General features: G+C 45.1%; 1 long non-coding RNA gene across 3 annotated transcripts; it reads right to left on the bottom strand.

Annotated features, from left to right (window-relative positions):
* Positions 1-4,832: 4,832 nt before the first annotated feature.
* Positions 4,833-16,490, bottom strand: LOC123366962. Of its 3 annotated transcripts, XR_006578239.1 has the most exons (4): positions 16,160-16,488; positions 12,610-12,810; positions 8,825-8,901; positions 4,833-6,045 (listed from the first exon to the last, which is right to left on the bottom strand). It is a non-coding gene; the product is annotated as an uncharacterized LOC123366962 (long non-coding RNA). The 3 variants fall into 3 exon arrangements; XR_006578237.1 differs by lacking the exon at positions 8,825-8,901 and having other exon boundaries at positions 12,490-12,810; positions 16,160-16,490; XR_006578236.1 differs by lacking the exon at positions 8,825-8,901 and having other exon boundaries at positions 16,160-16,471.
* Positions 16,491-18,582: the final 2,092 nt, after the last annotated feature.

Here is an 18,582-nt window from a genome sequence, read left to right as displayed (position 1 = left end):
ATCAGGGGACAGGTAGGGGTGGGGTCCTGGGGGGAAGTTGGGAGGGTCTCAGGAGGGGGCAGTTGGGGACAAGGAGAAAGGAGGCTTAGATAGGGGCTGGGGTCCCAAGGGGCAGTTAGGGGCAGGAGTCTCGGGAGGGGGTAATCGGGGTACAAGGAGCAGCGGCATTTAGATAGGGGGTGGGATCCTGGGGGGCAGTTAGGGGCAGGGGTCCCAGGAGAGGGGTATCAGGGGACAAGGACCAGCGGTGCTTAGATAGGGGGTGGAGGTCCTGGGGGGCAGTTGGGACAGGGGTCCGGGGAGGGGGCAATCAGCGGCTGAGGGCTGGGATTCAAAGGGCTCTGGGCTGCAGGCAGCCGCGGGGAGCCCTGAGCCATTTAAATCCCAGCCACGGCTGGGAATCTCTGCGGGCAGCCCAGAGCCCTCTGATTCCCTGCCGCGGCTGGGATTTAAAGGGCTCTGGGCTCCCCGCGGCTGTGGGCAGCCCAGAGCCCTCTGACTCCCGGCCGCGGCTGAGATTTAAAGGGCTCTGGGCTCCCCGCCGCTGCGAGCAGCCCAGAGCCCTCTGACTCCTGGCCGCGGCTGGGATTTAAAGGGCTCTGGGCTCCCCGCCGCTGCGAGCAGCCCAGAGCCCTCTGACTCCCGGCCGCGGCTGGGATTTAAAGGGCTCTGGGCTCCCCGCCGCTGCGAGCAGCCCAGAGCCCTCTGACTACCGGCCGCGGCTGGGATTTAAAGGGCTCTGGGCTCCCCGCCGCTGCGAGCAGCCCAGAGCCCTCTGACTACTGGCCGCGGCAGGGATTCAAAGGGCTCTGGGCTGCCTGCAGAGCGCCCTGTGCGGGGGATTTAGAATTCCCCCCGCGGGCCGCACAGTGAGGCTCCGCGGGCCGCATGTGCAGGCCTGCTTTAGAGCTAGGTGCCTGGCCAACAGTCACTGCTCTCCAGCTGCTGAGCTCTGAAGGCAGCACAGAAGTAAGGGTGGCAATACCGCAACCCCCCTAAAATAACCTTGTGAGCCCCTGCAACTCCCTTTTGGGTGGGACTCCCAATTTGAGAAATGCTGCCCCGTGAAATCTGTATAATATAGGATAAAAGCACACTGAAGACTAGATTTCACAGTCTGTGACATGTTTTTTGGGCCGTGAATTTGGTAGGACCCTATATATAGTATCTACTGACATCAATCTGTAATTTCTTCTGTTTTCTTGGTGTTGGGAATGTACTTTTCTTTAGAACAACTTCCTGGAAATACAAACTATGAGCCAAACATTTTGCATGTAAGGAGGAAATTTATAGCAGATTTCAATGAAGCTGGAAGTCATCATGCAGTAGTGTTATATGGGACCCAATCAAACTCCTGAAACCAATGGGAATTTTTCCTTTGTCTACAATAACAATTGGATCAGTTGCACAAGAGGCAGCTTAAGAACTCTGTCACTTAGGATTTTTTAATATAATTAAAGAGATATTTCATTATTCACATGCATGACATGCTGATATACTGCATTGGGAAGGCTTCCATAATTAACAATGTTTAGATAGCATCCAGATTAAAAATCTGGCTACATCTGGCTCGCCGGCATGTGCACAATGAAACATTTGTGTACCAGACTCCTGCAATACCAATTCTGTATGCTAAGGCTGATCTTTCTACACAGCGTATCACATGCAGTTCTTTTATATGGGTTGAGTTGGGAAGGGAGAGGATCCATTAGAGAAAGTCCTCACTGCTATTTGGCACCACTTTCTGATCATTTTTTTCTTTGTTGTATTTGCAATAAAATAAACTGACACTAACTATAAGGACATATGTACACTGCTTTGCATCCTGCCTAAACTTGAGTAAGCCATGGTCTGAATGAGCTTTCCCCTGACATTCAGTGACAAACTAGGGGGAAAGACTTCAGTATTTGCATAGACACACCTTCTCTGCCTCGGTATTCAGCGGCTGGTGCTGCTTTACCAAAGTGATCAGTTCTGGCTGGTTGTGGGTTACAATTCATGTGAGTATTGAATGCAGGGGTAATTAAATGTTGTTATCCTTATTGTATGAGTAAAGGGCAGCAGAACTGTTCTTAGCATGCCTTGATTAAGAAGGTTATTCTAACCTAAACCTCACTTGCTAAGCAGGGGATAAGGATGTCAAATCATAGTGAAAGTGAGAGTGGAGTAAATGTGGGATTGGGGTTTGGGTTTGCCCACTGAGTCCTAGGCATCATTTGACCCTCACCAATCTGTTGCCTGGTTTTAGGGGATTAATATTATTGTTTATATAATATGGGCTATAGGCTCACCAATAATCTGATCAGAAGATAATAAGGTTCTTGTTCCAGAATCAGGCTATACAGAGATTTTCAAGGACCTTTGGGATGTATGACAAGGCCACTCATACAGAGAACAAAATAAAGCCTTAGAAGACTTTTGTTAAGATAAATGGAATAATAATCAAATGGAAAAGTAATCAGAATTGCAAAGGCAATAATATGTACATGTGGTACGTATGGTATTATATACTATAAACGTTTCTAGATTAACTTACACACACCCTTCCTTGATAACCGGGTGATAGGAGTCAAAGGACCAGCCTCGTCTGGCATGCCAAAAGAGTCCGACGGTCCATGTTCCTCAATTTTCAAGTGGGAGGTACAGAATTTAGGAGAAACTAGAGAGCTAAAAAGCTGTAGAAAGATTATAAAAGCTAACTTAAAGCCTGACTAAAACTAAGCAATTAACTAACATGGTGGGTTGTCCCTCTTACCAAGCCTGAGCACTATGTGCCTTCCGTATCCAAATTTAATTTCCTTACCCACTAAATATCAGGGTATGCTTGGCTGGCATGTTCACATGTATTAATAACCATTAGCTCATTCTAACATCTGTTATTTAGAGGCCCCTACCAAACTCATGGTCCATTTTGGTCAATTTCATGGTCATAGGATTTTAAAAATTGTAAATTTAATGATTTCAGCTATTTACATCTGAAATTTCATGATGTTGTAATGGTAGGGGTATTGACCCAAAAAGAAATTGTGGGGGGGTCACAGGTTATTATAAGCAGTGTGCTACCCTTACTTCTGTGCTGCTGCAGGCAGAGGCGCTGCCTTCAGAGCTGAGCAGCTGGAGAGCAGTGGCTTCTGGCTGGGAATCCAGCTCTGAAGGCAGAGCTGCCGCCAGCAGCAGTGCAGAAGTAAGAGTGGCATGATATGGTATTGCCACCCTTACTTCAGTGCTGCTGCCTGCAGAGCTGAACCCTCAGTCAGCAGCCGCCAGTCTCCGGCCTCCCAGCAATGAAGGCAGCAACGCAGAAGTAAGGGTGGATGGTATGGTATTGCCACCCTACCTCTGCACTGCTGCTGGTGGGGAGCTGCCTTCAGACCTGGGCACCTGGCCACAGCCACTGCTCTCCGGCCGCCCAGCTCTGAAGGCAGCACAGACGTATGGGTGGCAATAGTGCGACCCCCCGCTACAATAACCTTGTGACCCCCCCCTGCAACTCCCTTTTGGGTCAGGACCCCCAGTTTGAGAAACGCTGGTCTCCCCCCCTGAAATCTGTACAATATAGGGTAAAAGCACACAAAAGACCAGATTTCACAGGGGGAGACCAGATTTCATGGTCCGTGATGCATTTTTCATGGCCGTGAATGTAGTTATTTATGGCCTAACTGGTTACTTCCATGTTCTTTGTGGTGTACCTGTTAAGTTTACAGAGGACATGAACTTAGGTAGCCATCTATCTATGCCAAAGGCCTAACTTGCTTTAACTCAACATCACTTATGTAAGCTAAAGGGCCCGGAACACAGGTATGCTAACTGCTTTAGCTCAGCATAAAGGAAGTGGCCTATAGTTTCCTTGTGTAACGGCCAGAAATACTCAAATACAAATCTACAGATCTATTATAATAAAACAGACAATCAAACCCATAAGAAAAGATATATAAGCCCCGTGGGATACATTTCTCCAGTGTTTAAAAACGGAGCTGATCAGATTCAATTGAGAGTCCTTGTTTCTGTTCAGGGGTTACTAGAGCTCAAATTACTGAGGGGGAGGTCTAGGGGCTAAGCCTTAGACCTGGTGTGGGAACAGTATTGCTGTGAAACACAAAGAAGAGGCAGCAGCTGAGACGTTCCCCACTACCTACTGAAATCACTAAGGGCTGGTCTACACTACGGGGGTGGGGGAGGGGGATCGATCTAAGTTACGCAACTTCAGCTACGTGAATAACGTAGCTGAAGTCGATGTACTTAGATCTACTTATCGCGGTGTCTTCACTGCAGTGTGTTGACAGGAGACACTCTCTTGCGCTTCTTGTTGAATTGGAGTACTGGAGTTCACGGTAGAGCGATCAGCGGTCGATTTATCACGTCTATAGTAGACACAATAAATCAACCTCGCTGGATCGATTGCTGCCCATTGATCTGATCAGTAGTGTAGACAAGCCCTAAGAATTGGGCTAAGTGGCAGAGTATGGCAGCAGAGACAGCAGCAGGAGTGAGCCAGTTGCAGAGGTGACAGCAGCAGCAGAAACATTGCTTGATGCCCCGCCACCTTCATGAACTCTGAGTCCTTGATGACCAAAGCCAAGCAACTGTGAATGGGGTGCAGCAGAAGGAAGGGGTAGTGGTGTGTTAAAGGGACATTAGTTCATCTGACTTTCACACCATAAGGTGAGAAACTGAGTCAAAGGATACTGCCCAACGTACTGGGGGTGGGTGTTTGCTTATGGTTACATGCTTTTGAACCGTGGTTGTGGTATTTTCCCAAATAAATGGTACGTTCCCTTTTCCTTTTAATAAAAGTTTTATTTTGTTATACACAGACGGACTCAGTGCTTATGAGTGGGGAAGTATTACTTCGTAGAAGTGGTGTCTAGTTGTCCCAGATTACTGGGTGGGGATTCGAGCTGCTTCTGTTTTGTATTGTTAAGAGGAACTGCTGGATATTCAACCTGGCCCTTGTTGTTGCCGACTCCACATAGCAGAAGGGTTACACTTGTGTAAGTGTAACTCCTTCCAAAACCAGAATATCTAAAGGTGTGTTATGAGTAGCATCATACTGCCCCCTACCCCACAGATCCTCAGAAACAGAGATGCTGCAGAGTATAATATTGTTTTGCTTCTACTCAGGTCCATTAAAAAACACCACATTTTTTCTTCTTGATGCTCTTCGTATATCTGCTTTCCCCCTCCAGTCTCTGTTATGGTTTTCTAAATTATACTATGATAGGACTGCTGAATACTGGGCACAATCTGAAGCAGTCGTATTTCTAACAAGTTGTTAAGATTCTAAAATGTACGTGTTCAGACAGCCTGTTGTCCCAGTAACTGTACTTGCGATTATATTTGTGGACCTGTACGCATCTGTGCAGGTGATATATCTCTGTATCAGTCCTTCTCAGATGTTCTGTACTGCTAATCTCAACAGCACCACCTGCCTTGCCCCCCAAAGGTGAGCTAATTATACGGAATAGCTGTTGAAATAAATGCATTTGCTTTGTCTTTTCCTACCTACAAGATTAAGCCTATTGAATGTTTTTTTTTAAAATACTTTAGAATTTTGTTCCCAAGCTTAATTCAGGATATCAAGACTTAATACCCTAATTGCAAACTAACAAGGGATGCTTTCACAATTACCTCAGTGTTTGTAAGGCTATGACTCATGAACAAACTATTTTCATGGCTGGGTTGCATTTACACAAGTCAGGGTGTGAATTTTACATGCAGATCAACAAGATGAGACAGATTTAGGTGTGGGCATATTTATGTAAGGTATTTGACTATTGTTACAGAAAAGCAGAATATCCTCTTCGTAGGTGCATATGCTATTTCCAGCAGAATTTATTCACCATATATTCAGGAAGCTCCAAAGAGACTGATTTGATACTGGGCATTAAGTAGGATTTTGGCAGGGAATTTGTGGTAGAGCAAGTCTGAAAGCCAGTAACATCCCAAATCCTTAACTAAATATGGATTGATGCCACATGTCAATCCTTCATTTACAGCAGATGAAATGGACCTCATTCCAAAGATGGCAGCCATCCATGTTAGTTTCTGCAACAGAATACACAATGTCACTATTCTCCAGAGACTAAAGGGAAAGTAAACACATGCAGCTCAAATAAAAATGAAACACAGCACATTGCTGAGTGTCTCCTAGTAATAGATCATGTGTATGGGAGTCTGGCATATTGACATCATACACTGAAGAGGTATGGCATTTACATCCATACTAGAATTTCATTTTGTAAGCTGGAGGGAAAGGACAAGTAGAGGCAACACGCACTTGATAAAAAAAATGTTTTGCTTAAGACATATCCAAAAGGTGGAGTACCTCAGGTAATAACACAGTGGACTCAGGAGAAGCAGCAAAACTCCTTCCATATTATCAAGAGGCACATCTTCCATAAACTTTCCTACATCTTCCCAAGTCCATTTAATCCAGTATTTATAAAATACCATTTGATGTATGTTATTTCTGATATCATTAAGACAGCAACATAGTATTCACATGGTGATAAGATGAAGGAGGAACCCTTTGTATCTAAAATCACCCACATCAGTACAGGCTTGTATGTTAAATAAGGATGGCATTGATGGGTGGAGCATTTTTATAGAAAAAATATTTTGCTCGCCATATTTGAAAGCACATTATTAGAGACTTCCAATCACAAGAGGACACTGTTTTATTTTTCCCCACATACTGAAAAGAAAGATCAAGTCATGGAGGTATCTTGTTATTTAGGAATCTGTCTCGTGGGCATGAAGTTAAAAGAAGTCAGGGTACTCTAGACAGTGATGTGTAGGAGGTAGGGATACATCAGTGAGGAGAGCAGGCTGTGATTGTATTCTGAAATGCTTCCTTTTCTGCAGCTTTAGGGGAGTGACTGAGAAAGCAATCCTGTCCCCTATTAATCATCTCATGTGTTTAATTTCCTTTGCACATATTTTCTTCAAATATTTTCAAACAGAATGTGGTGATATCTATTTTGGTAGCCTGGATGAGAATGTGTGTTTCATGTGATTTCAGTAGGTCTATGTGGAGAACTGGTTCTCAGCAACCCACCTGCAGTCCCTTGCCTAAGGTTCTCTGCTAGTTGTCCCCAACTGGCACTCTTCTGATGCATTTTACCTTTCTCCTGCCCCTGCACTTAGATTACGTTCTCCATTTTGTTGACCTCTGTCCTCTTGTGGCCACTGAAGAGGAGGAAAGGTGCAGTGACAATGATGTTTCTGTGGTGTGTCCCTTCCTAGGGCCTCTTCTGCTTTTGTAGATTTCAAATAAACAACAGTGGTCCCAGGAGGATATACACTAAGCTAAAGTTGTGTAAAAGGTTGCACATGAAGAAAATGTGGCAAAATGTGTTTTCATTAGTTTGTTTTTGAGAAATATACAAGAGGACAAGAACTAGTCCCCTCCCCCACCAAACCAGCTCCCAAATGGAGATTGAAATAGCTTGGGGGCAGTTATGATAAAGAATGCAGAATGGGGCAGAGGCAATTATAGCAACGGCAACAGCTGTAGCGTCTCTGTCATCTCATCTTGTATCTAAAGCAGATGTTAGACTGAGGAAGATTTCCCCTATTATCAGTCTCCATCTATAAATCATCCCTTGTGCTGCATTCTGTGCAGCTGCTCCTGCAGATATTGATAAGTAGCTCAGGCCCTATTCCACACTCTTGACTTAAATTGAATTTTCTCAATCTACAAATGCAGAACAGATCCCTTATTTAGTAGCGTGAGAGTCACCAATGCCCAAAAGGAATCTCACTACTTATTCGATCAACCTAATGTAAGAAAGAATGGCATAACTAACTCAGAGAAATAACACAATACTCGAAGGTTTCAATACTAGACATTTTTGGCTGTTTTTTACCCAAATCCCCAACCCTTAGAATTTAGTCCACTTTCCTCAAGAGCTCCTTCACTTTTTGATTACTTGGTCATTACACAGCTGTTTCATATGGATTTATGAGGTTATAGGAGACTTTACTAGCATGCTTTCCTAGTAGCTGCTCTTTAACTCTGGATGAGACAACTAGCTGCAGTCCTATAATGGTCACTTTTGTCTCTGGTTGCAGGAGGCTATAGCTCCCTACCTTTTAGTAAGTGTAAATATTTAGCTCCCTTTATGTGGTTTTCTCCTGTCTCTTTCTCAGTCCTGAGGATGTGTAGACAGAACTTAGAATGACATTTGGGAGACAGTGACAGCTAGTGCATTGTTAGTCTCCTAAATAATTATAGTTTGCTTAGTTCACTTTACTTTCTTTGATTTCACATATTTGCTATGGCAAACAAAAGAGCTTTCATCCCTTAAAAACATAGAGGGGTTGGGGGTTTTTAAAGGGATACTGTCAGACTAAATCCTTCATTTTCAAAATATTTTCTATGTTGTTAATAATTTAAAACTCCCAAACCAAGTGCATTTTTATCTCAAAAATGACTCACAAACAATCTGGTATCATGGGAGCCCATGTCTGTGTTTCACGGAGCACCCCCCTCTCCCCCCCCCCAGTCAACTTACTTAGTTTTCAAGTGAAAAGATATTTTTTTTTCTCTAACTGCCAGCCTCCCAGACTCATGGGCAGATTGTTACATGCCTGGCATAGGCAGAAACCCTTCATCCCACTTGTGCTCCTCTGCACAGGTTCCAATGGGAAATGCTGTGAAAGGAGTGGAATTCCTCAGGTGACCTTTGGATAATTGAGCCAAAATGTCTCTTGGACATTGCTGCATGGCCTCTCTGCATCCTCTACCCCCTAACTCTTATTGTACACTGTGTCTTATGAGCCTCTATATAGCCTTCAATTCGTTTAGGAGTTTGTTCCTCACCTGGGGATGGTCAAGATGGTCCACTCCAGTTCTCTTGGGATGGACAACCTCATGGCGTTCAGAAGTGAACATTCTGACTATTCCAGGAGAAGCATTGTGGGTGTACAGAAGGAGAAAAGATGAGGGGGTCTTACAAATGAGGCTATAGACATTTTGAGGCGGATAACATAAAATATGTCCATGTGTGGCTGGGTGAAGGGAGCTCTTGAAACCCAAAGAGGGCATGGGAAAACACAGTGTGGGGCTTGAGTGTGTAAACAAGTTTGGATGTTTGGAAAATGTGTCTTTTGATTTACTGACTGGAAGATTTCTGATGTATCCTCTCTGTGGCTATGGATGCTAATCACTGTCACAAATTTTGTGGGCTTTTATTGTTGTCTTAATGGATAATTGAGTTTTACAGCATCCATTACCAGTTTATGCTGCTATACGGAAATGGTTTGGAAGGGGATGGGCCAGCTAATTAACTAGCTCAGTTTAAATGTGAACTTTAAACAACACAAATCCCACTAAATTGATTAATCTCACTTTGGTTCAAGTTTAGACAAAATAGTCCAGCCTGCTGAGGTTTTCGTTTCTGTTTGACAAATACATTTATATTGCAATCCTTCAAGTATCTGAATAGTTCCCCTTCCTGTTTGTCTCCACCACAGCAATCAAATGAGACATGGAATTCTATTATTTGTAAATCACAGCGGAACTTTAAGTTAGGGCAGAAGCCTGGCTTGTCTGTAATTTTAGGCAAACTTAAAGCAAATGTGTTAGTGTAATAAAACATTTGTCATGAACTTATGAACCTATAGCTCTTACAAATGTGTCTTTTATAGTTGATTGTATAAATGATATGTACACTTTTTTCACTAAGTGTCTGCCAAAATGATGCATAACTCTTGCACAAAATATAGCTTGGGATGCATCCAAAGTTAGAAGTCTAAGAATGCAAATAAGAGGAAAAATAAGATAATTTAGTTGCATGTTTTAAAATTAATATTACAGTCGAACCCATTTATGTCGACCTCGGTTAACTTGCCAATCCTGTTAAGTCGACGGTTTACAAGTGGAACCGCCAGACTCCCTCTTTGGCTTATGAGTTTCTCATCCGTTATGTCGATTTGCCGAACCCTAATATCTCGAGCCCGTCCCCGACCCACCGTGTCCCCAGCCGCCGGCTCCCCGGCTCTCCAGCCGCGCGGTTCCCCAGCCGCCCGCTTCCCGCGTCCCCAGCCGCCGGCTCCCCGGCTCCCCAGCCCCGCGGTTCCCCGCTTCGCCGCCCGCCCGTCCGACCGGCTCCGCTTCCCCGCCCGCCCCCGTATACCCGGTCCCTGCCTGTCCCCGCCCGCCTGGCCCCGCATACCTGGTCCCTGCCCGTCCCCCGCCCAACATACCTGGTCCCGGCTTCTCCTGCCGCCCGCCCGCCGGCTCCGCTTCCCCGCCCGCCGGTCCCTCTTTCCCCGCCCCGCATACCCGGTCCCTGCCTGTCCCCGCCCGCCTGCCCCGGCCGCATACCTGGTCCCTGCCCGTCCCCCCGCCCGCCCGGCCCGCATTCCGGCTCCCTGCCCGTCCCCGCCCGTCCCCGCCCCACATACCTGGTCCCGGCTTCTCCTGCCGCCCGCCCGCCGGCTCCGCTTCCCCGCCCGCCGGTCCCCGCTTCCCCGCCCCGCATACCCGGTCCCTGCCTGTCCCCGCCCGGCCCGCATACCTGGTCCCTGCCCGTCCCCGCCCGTCCCCGCCCCACATACCTGGTCCCGGCTTCTCCTGCTGCCCGCCCGCCGGCTCCGCTTCCCCGCCCGCCGGTCCCCGGTTCCCCGCCCCCGCATACCCGGTCCCTGCCTGTCCCCGCCCGCCCGCCCGGCCCGCATACCTGGTCCCTGCCCGTCCCCGCCCCACATACCTGGTCCCGGCTTCTCCTGCCGCCCGCCCGCCGGCTCCGCTTCCCCGCCCGCCGGTCCCCGCTTCCCCGCCCCGCATACCCGGTCCCTGCCTGTCCCCGCCCGGCCCGCATACCTGGTCCCTGCCCGTCCCCGCCCGTCCCCGCCCCACATACCTGGTCCCGGCTTCTCCTGCTGCCCGCCCGCCGGCTCCGCTTCCCCGCCCGCCGGTCCCCGGTTCCCTGCCCCCGCATACCCGGTCCCTGCCTGTGCCCCCCCCACCCGCCGGCCCGCATACCTGGTCCCTGCCCGTCCCCGCCCCACATACCTGGTCCCGGCTTCGCCTGCCGCCCGCCCGCCGGCTCCGCTTGCCCGTCCGCCCGTCCGCCCGGCTCCGCTTTGCCGGATCCAGCCACGTGCAGGCAGCGCGGTAAGGGGGCAGGGAGGGGGTGGGGGGGTGGATAGGGGTTTATCTCGATCATTGGTTATCTCGATGGCTTTTGGCAAACCCCTAGGCCATCGAGATAACAGGGTTTAACTGTATATAGCTGCATAGAGCTGTCAATCTCAAAGTTTCACAACTTTGTCTTTCCATTTGTTTAATGAGCCATGATAATGTTGTGTGATATAGAGGCTTTATTGTCATGAGTTTTGAATAAATACATTTGCTCTGAAGCCAGGCATGAATTACACTTGTAATTCCAAACGAGTCCCAGTACAATCTTTGTCACACCATGGCTCAGCGATTCTGTATATGCCACATATTTGACAAAAAAATGATTTTAGAAATGTGTAAGAAATTTAAACACCTGATGCAGGGGTGGCAACCTCTGCACGTGGCACGCCAGGGTAAGTACCCTGGCGGGCCGGGCCAGTTTGTTTACCTGCCACGTCGGCAGGTTCGGCCGATCATGGCTACCACTGGCTGCAGTTTGCCGTCCCAGGCCAATGGGGGCGGTGGGAAGTTGCGGCCAGCACATCCCTCGCCCACGCCGCTTTCTGCCGCCCGCATTGGCCTAGGACGGCGAACTGCGGCCAGTGGAAGCTGCAATCGGCCGAACCTGCCGATGCGGCAGGTAAATAAACTGGCCCGTACCCTGGCGAGCTGCGTGCCAGAGGTTGCCGACCCCTGACCTGATGGGTGCTATCGATCCTCTCCTCCCAATCATAAAGCTTTGTTCCCATAGGACCAGGAGTATACCTGTGCAGGGCTAAGAGGGAGAGAGAAATTATAACTGATATATTTTAAAATTTCCAAAATGCATAAGGCCCCGACTCTCAGCAAAGCACTTATGCAGATATTTAGACCCATTAAAGTAAATAGGACTTAAACACATGCCTAACTTTAAGCACTCATTTGAGTGCTTTGCTGAATTGTGCTGAATTGGGGCCTACAGTAACGTTGTGCTGTTAAGGTTCGATGTACTGTGAGCTACCAGGGCTAGAAACTTATAGTGGAAGAAGAATCCTTTTCCAATGGTATAGAGGTCATTACTATGCTTAGGTGATACATGACTTCAAAATTATAGTGTCTAGATTAAAAGAAAAGTTATTTTAGAGATTCTTTAGAGCTTTTAAAAAAATATTGGTATGGACATTTGGCACTCTGAGGCCTGTAAAGCTGTATTTTTGGTACTAAGGCAACCTGGCTTTACAGGGCGAATGAACACAGTATCAATAATATTTTTGAACACATCTTGAAAAGTCCTAAAATACCTTGTATGTAAAATTTGTGGCATAAACAAACATATGGTGGTGTGTGGAGATACAAATGCGACAAGATAGGTGAAATAATACCTTTGATTGGTTTTATTGTCACTTGTGGAGGATGTTGTGCCTAACTCACTCATGAGTAATGTGACCACCTCAAACTCATGCTGTGCTTTCTGTCAGCAAATTCTCCTCCTGGCCCCATACCTCTTTAGGAGCCCCCTCTCCAGTCTTTCTCCTCTCCCTCTTCGAGTGTAGCAGCAGCCCTTCTCCCCAGGGTCTAGATCCACTTCTTGCAGGAGGATACACTGGGGGCAGATTTCCTCAAGCTACTGCTATCACCTTCAGAACTCCCAGTCTGTACACCTTGGCAAAGAGGATCCAGCACCAATGTTATGGGTCTGCAGCCTGGAAACGGGGAGAAAAGAGGTCAGACTAAAATACTTTATTTTTTGTGTTGTTTGTTCACAGTAAAATGATAGTAATACTCCCACAATTATTACTCCACTGCTAGGAATTTGAAGGGGGCCACTGGGGAGAATCCCACCTTAATGTGCAGGAAGGAGTGGCAGGACCTCATTGGGCAAAGGCCTCATCTGAAGTCTCGCACAGTAAATTGTGTGATGTTTAATCTACTTCAGAAGAGTAATGGACCAGTTTAACCTTGCCAGGATTTTAACCTGTGGTTCCAAGGAGTGTAAATGTTCCAAACCTGAAATGCAGATTACAAAAATAACAGTTCTGGCTGTCCATGAATTTAACTGCTTGGTGAGATACTAAACAGAACATGCCATATTGCTATGGACTTGTGGACCATAAATACAAAATACAGAAATCACTGTATGAAAATTTTATGAGTTGAGTTATGTTGGAGGTCAGACTAGATGATCATAATGGTAGTTTTAATCTACTAAATCCATGATGTCAAGTATCAGAGGGGTAGCCGTGTTAGTCTGGATCTGTAAAAGCAACAAAGAATCCTGTGGCACCTTATAGACTAACAGACGTTTTGCAGCATGAGCTTTCGTGGGTGAATACCCACTTCTTCAGATGCAAGACTGATGAACATAACAATTCTCTAGTTTATGCAGACAAGTAATAATATGCAAATCTTAGTATTATTGGGTCTGTGTCTCTGGGGCTGAGGTGGAATAGAGGAGATCAAGATTTGAGGACTTCAGTAACTCAGCCAGAGGTTATGGGCCTATTCCAGGAGTGGGAATGGGGGGTGAGGTTCTGTGGCCTGCAATGTGCATGTGGCCAGACTAGATGATCATGATGGTCGCTTCTGGCCTTAAAGTCTATGAGATGAGGGAGTGGTTCTGAGTCAGAAAGAACTCTCACTATTCAAATTTCCTACATCCCTATCAATCTGTAGTTCCTGCCATGCTCTCTACTATTACTTCATTAGATACATGACAGGGTGCTTTCTGGCATTCTTCCCAAATTCCTTTTCCTTTCTATCTATGTCTGCTCTTTGTGCCAGGGTTTACAGGAAGCTGGAAAGAGAGCACTTGGCCTGAGATTGGCTTGAGCACTTCTGATTTTACACACTTAAATTTTCTTCCCGCCTCTTTTTCCTGGAAATATTATTCCATTGATGAATTCCATGTAGTTAAGTGGCTCTAATGAAAAGAATTATCCTCCTCCAAGGACAATTTAGTGTTTGAGCTGGAGCCACTATTCTTACTTCCCTGTGGTTCAGTCTCTGTCAGATTGTGTCCCTTGTTTACTAGGTGACAGAGAAATTGAATGGCACCTCTCTCAGGTACTTTCACTGTTGTTATCATCTCTGCGGGCTTAGATTCTTGTGTTTGCACATACCTAAGGTCATTCTCTTCAAAACCTTCTAGATCTGCTCATCCAGCAGATGGCTGGATTCCTTCCTGATCATGTCTGAAGATTTTAAAATAATATCATGGTAGAGTTTGTTACCCTGATATTTTTAAAGCCATCTCCTTATCTTTGCTATGGTGGTTTGGATGGAGAACAGTTTTAATTCTACTGTTTTCTCCAAAAGCCTAGAATGTCAGTTTTCACATCAACTGTTGGCATAAGAGTGTGGATGTGTAGGGGAACAAGGATGCTTATCTTCTGCCCTTCATAAAGAAATATCAACCATTTCAGGATAGTTGTTTGCTGCCAGCATGTTTTATTAGACGGTGAAGTTTAGTATATTGAATAAGTTTGCTAGGTATTGGGCAAATATTAACCTCCCTTTCGGCAAATATGGAGAGCCTTGAACGAAGCAAAACTAGTCTCTTTCCATTGTGATGGGGCAGGAGGAGGAGGGACAGGATGCCAGGAATCTGTGCAGAGCATGGATACCCCCCAGGTGCAGTTGTACTCTGCCAGAGAACATTCTGCCCCTTTCCCCAGGACACCCAATGGATATCATAGATCTCTTCCTTCGGAAGCTACTGCCATGCTGATGCTGTATCAGTGGCTGCAGAGCAACTCCACAACTCAGAGTAAGAATTCCTTCCCCTAAATGAAGCCATATACCTGGGTTTTGCATGGGCAATAGGATATAAACCTACAGCTGGGAGAGACATACTGTCAGCACTCCATTGGCTTTTCCTTTCTGCTGCAACTAACTAGTTTTCCCAGCTGATTCTGGAGGCAGCAGAAAAATCTTGTAGGTGCATATGAAATAAGCATTGGGACCCTAATAAGTAGGGTAGGTATCAAATATTACATGGGGCTCTGTGTGGACACAGGAGTCTACCTGTGTAGAACTACTGGAGGATTGAAGCCTTGGTTTTCCCTAAAGTTGGTGTGCTGCTGGGCACTGAAGTGCACTTGTTCCCTGTATCTAGGTAGTGTTAATTGCTTCCTGTCTAAACCATGTAAATTGCACCCAAATACCAGGATATTATGCACTATGCATATGCATAATCATATTTGTTGTTATTTAATAATAGTAATAAAATCTAATGATCCTAAGGAACATTCTCTATTTGAAAATAGACAAATACATTTTCCAAGGTTTTAGTGTTCACTGTGAGGGTTGGGGATGCTAGAAAACATAAAAGGGTTTTCAACTATAAAGCCTTAAACTTCCATGATCGAAAGAAGAACAAAGGCTCAAAGATGGCCACTATACACGTGGAGCCTCTATCCTTGGTTAAATCCTGGGCAACCCCACTTAATTCACAGGTGGAGATGAATGTAGAAGTTGGACCTGAGCCTTTTCTCCTTTTAGTGAATAAGATTCATACTGTTGATTGGCTGAAACCAAAGTTTTCTGCTTAGTGGGATGCATGCTGCACCACACATGGGAAGTTGTCTTTATTTCTTGTATTTCTTCCATTAGTGACTAAGTAGCAGCTTGTTCTGAATGACTGCAAGGATTGTCTCTTGTTCTTTCAAAAGGAAGTCATTCATTAGGATGCTTTACCTTTACTAAAAGACATATTCTCAGCTTCAGCATGGCTAGCAGCCAGAACAGCAATTTCCCTTTTTTTTTTTTTAAAGGGGGGTTGGAAATCATCATCTTATATCAAGAAGAGGTATTTCAGTTTTAAAGGTGAAATAACATTCACTCCTTTTACATGATAAATGGAAGAAATAGGATACATTAATGAGAGAGGGTAGAGCAATTAACCCCCCCCCCAAAAAAAAGGGGTGGCACAGAAGTCTATCCTCATGTTATCTTAAAGTAAATTAGCATGGGAGGTTAAAAAAGCCAGACTTCTTTTACTTCATAAATAACTCAGCTTTCAGTACTGGTTTTACAAGAGAATATATTACTTACCTGAACAACTGATAATGCACTATTTATCACATGCTGCCTTCATTTGTAAGGCCATAAATTCTCTTGCTGTGGTTCCCTGTAACTTGTTTCAATGCTAAGTGTAGCAGTAAAATGTTGAAAAAAGATCTATAGATTCAACTTATAACACCCAGCTCTGTATTTATCCTATCTTAAAGGAAGTAAGAGATAAGGCTGAGGTTCCCTAGAACTAGAAGATATAGGAATAATAGCTACCTAACTGTCTTAACTGCCATTCTAAATTGATTTCTGGAATTTTAATGGATGAGAAAATAAAGCTTTTGCTTCCTATATAAAGCCAAGGAGACATCAGCTTTGGACATTGCCCCTAAACTACCACCTTCTGCAACATGCTCCAAGATAAATAAATAACGTGTGTTACTGAGCTTGATTTGCATGGAGGTTCCGGTTGAGGTCAAAGGACATTTTGAAATCTTTGGAAATAGGATAATTGCAAATTGGTTCAGGCCCTTCAATTATTAATCCTTTACAATGGGACTTTGTTTTTGTTTGAATATGGGGGGAGATATAGCTCAGTGGTTTGAGCATTGGCTTGCTAAACCCAGGGTTGTGAATTCAATCCTTGAAGGAGCAATTTGGGGATTGGTCCTGCTTTAAGCAGGGGGTTGGACTAGATGATCTCTTGCGGTCCCTTCCAACCCTAATAATCTATGATTCTATGAAAATCTACCCACTGTATCTGATTTACTGATTATGCATATAACAGGCCCTCAGAAAATTTAGTAATTACAGTACATTTATATACCAGTTACTTTTAAGGATCCCAAACTGATTTACAAGCTATATCCAACAAGGAATTATGTCATGACTGAAATGCAAATCTGCCAGGAGGAAAGTGCAGCCAGGTCAACAGCCAGAAAGCAGCTCAGGATGGTGCATGCTAATATGTGAAGGAGGCATTTTGGTCACAGCTAACAGAGCAAATCTCTCCCCTTACTAAAAGTTTCATAGGATCTTCATTGTCCATGCAGATGTATCTGTTCTTGCTCTAACTTTTTTCACCATATTTACAAATTACTTGCCTCCAAAAATTTCAAGACCATTCAAGTATGTAGATGGCATCTACCTAGCTTCAAGATACAGACTTCAAAAAGGTTGAGGATAACCTGAACCAAGACGTGGCAGTCATCAGGGACTATTTCAAAAAGTGGAGACATATATGCCTACTGTGTCAAAGACAGTGTGTCAGCATGCTTTCATCTCAATCATATAAAATGCTTAGTGAGTGCTCAACATATTCTTGAATGACTGCCACATGACCCAAAACCAGTATATCTCAGAGAACTCTAGCTTGCATATTTACCTACATAGACCACTTCACCAAGGTAGCTTGGAAGATTAAATAAACCTGCAGGCTCAACTTGGGCAAACACTGCACAGCTCAGTGTTAGCTCTCTGCTACTCAGTTGAATAATACTGTGCAGCTGTGTGGTTAGACTCTTCTCACACAAAGTTAGCTGATATATAACTGACTCAAATGATGACAGTAATAACAGGGGCTATCAAACCAACAAACATCAAGTGGCTACTTCACTCTAATATCCCACCTCCTAACATCAGGCATTATATTGCAGCAAAGAACCTCGTGGACAAAATCCAGAAGATACCACAATGGCCACTTTTCAAAGATATTTGGAAAGCGCCTCACTACCAACTCATCAGCAGAAGACCAATCTGGACTATGGAACAATGATCTCTATGGTGGACACTGCCACTTTGTGGCAAGCAGAATGGGAATGAGGAATGAAGAAACTCCTTCCTCATCACGTAGTCTGATGAGAGACAGCCTGGCTTCGAGCTGCCATGCTATCTCTGGTGCAAGCTCAAACATTTCAGATATGGCGTGGTGATGTGTGTGGCAAAGGGCCACACACTAGGGATTCAGGATCAGTCTAGGGTTGTGGTGCAGTTGAGGACATCACACACCTATTGAATGGCTGCTCCTCTCATGCTAGTCTATCAGGAAGACTTTCCAGACTCCACTCTGCTGACCCCGAAGCTATTGAATGGCTAAAACATGCGATGCTCCTTCGATGTTTTTCTTTTATTATCTTTTGTTTTTTACTTATATGCATTTATCTTCCTACTTTATATTTTGTATTTTCAACTCTTTTCCATCTTTATTGTGCCATTTGTGCATTTGCTAATAAAAATTGTACATGCAAGCAGATGCAGACATCAACTGAAAGACATTTCATGGCACTCTTGTTTGTGTTCCCCAAAAGAACACAGCCAACCCTGTCAGCATTCTAATGTATGCTCCAAGAATCTAGAGGATTCCACCCCATACATTTTTACCACTAACCCACCCTCTCTGGCATAGCATAAGAATTCAAATTAGTTTATAGCAGAATCTATTCAAAGGAACACAAAAAGACTGCATC

Source organism: Mauremys mutica, chromosome 1, assembly GCF_020497125.1.
Source record: "Mauremys mutica isolate MM-2020 ecotype Southern chromosome 1, ASM2049712v1, whole genome shotgun sequence".
Lineage (NCBI taxonomy): Eukaryota > Metazoa > Chordata > Testudines > Geoemydidae > Mauremys > Mauremys mutica.
The sequence above is the reverse complement of the archived record's forward strand: the minus strand, read 5'-3'. Positions and strand labels throughout refer to the sequence as shown.